Source organism: Penaeus monodon, chromosome 29 (assembly GCF_015228065.2).
Source record: "Penaeus monodon isolate SGIC_2016 chromosome 29, NSTDA_Pmon_1, whole genome shotgun sequence".
Classification (NCBI taxonomy): Eukaryota; Metazoa; Arthropoda; class Malacostraca; order Decapoda; family Penaeidae; genus Penaeus; species Penaeus monodon.
Window position 1 is genome coordinate 28,085,876 of NC_051414.1, and position 1,805 is coordinate 28,087,680.

Consider the following 1,805-nt stretch of genomic DNA (forward strand, 5'->3'; position numbering starts at 1 on the left):
CTAGTAACGCTGATCACTGCAGGAGAGCCTAGAGAGTGATAGCCTAGATTATATCGAACGAGATTTTTTTGTCATAACTGTAAATTCATATCTACTTAGGAATCTCTTTGCTTTGTGATGTACTGCAATATAATGGGAATGGGCATTTAGGCAAACCAAGTTGTTCTCTGTGATAATATAGTCAAAGGATTTAAACTGGGCTAGATTTCCGTTATTATTTTAAAAAGGGAATAAATCAAGAGTCTATATGGTAATCGGTTTGGTGTTAATGACGATATGAGAACCGATCAGATGGGGCTCAGTGACAAGGCGCTCGGCAGCCACTCCGCCTAGGACATCGCGACAGCTGAGAGACGACCAGTGGACGCAGGATGACTACAGCAGTGCAGGGGACGTCCGCAGGTGTGACATCGCCGGCGAGTCCTCTGCCGAATCGACGCCACCAGGAGGGAGGCGCCACCAGCGTGCATGGCAACACTGCCAGGGCGCCATCTAGCAGACTGAGCACGCCAGAAGTACCGTGCTTCATGTGTAGCAGCGTCGAGGCACCGCCGCGGTGCTTGGCGATAAGCAACAGGACCAGACTTTGCCAGATATCCTCGAGGTCGTGATGTAAATGCACGTTATTGTATGCTGGACTGTTTCTTCCTCTTTGGAAACCCTCCTTTTGGATATGTGTGTATTTGGAAGTATTCAAATATCGTATATCACAGCATAGCTTATGGATTCAGGTTTGCCTCGTAACATATCTCGGACGAGGGCGTCAGGAGCTTGATATGTGTATTCTGCGGCGTCGTCGCTCTTGGCACCCTTGGCCACCCCCCCCTCGTGAAGGGCGAGGGGGCCCCTGTCCCAGCCTGCCTCCGTCGGGCCCTTCGTGACGCACTAACGACACACCAGCAGCCGGTGAGGACACTCTCCCATCGCGGGGAGAGGTCAAGTGTCCCAACCTGACTCGTGTGGGCCCTCTAGGACACAAACCACAGGACACATAGTCTGAAAAAATGAGAAAATGGAAGAGAGAATCTCAAAACACAAAACACTGGTTCAAAGCTCCAACAGTGACAGAGCGAGCACGAGAGCGGTGGTGCGAGGGCGGCGACAGATGTCAACGAGAAGGACGAAACGCAATTGGCTTCGCGACGACAACTTGCATCCTCCTCAACACCCACGCCACAGTCCTACACTTATACAGTCTCTTCTCACGCCCACCCTCAAGTCCTTCGCACACTCACAGCACCACCATCCTGCCCCCTCCCCAACCCATCCCTCCACACACGCCCACAATCTCCCACCCACTACGCCCACAGCAACATCAGCAGAAGGTCTCAACATACCTCAGTGGCTTGGACTCGCGCAGCCACAGCATCGGTTGAGGCGTCCCGCTTCTCACCCTCGCAAAGAAAGAGAAAAAATTCAAAAAGAATATTTAAAACAAGAGAGTGTTTCAGTCCTGTTTTTTGTACGGTTTTAATGGATTTTAGATCATTAGTTTTCTCGGCTTTTTCTATGAGGTAAAATGTATGTAGTGTCACTGTAAAAAAATAAAATGTTTAGATAAATGCAAATATGATATCAGTTAATAAGTTGTAGAAATATCACACTTTTCACATATGGAGAAACCAATCTTTTGTATAGCTTTAGAGCACAGACATGCATGTACGCTAAATATTTATCATATCAGATCTTACTTGTGTGTGTATGAGTGGAATAGATGCTGCCAGAGGGGTCAAAGGAATCAGGTTAAGGCTAGGTTTAAGGAGCAGCTGTATCTATAGACGGCTTACAAAATGTCCTATCGTACC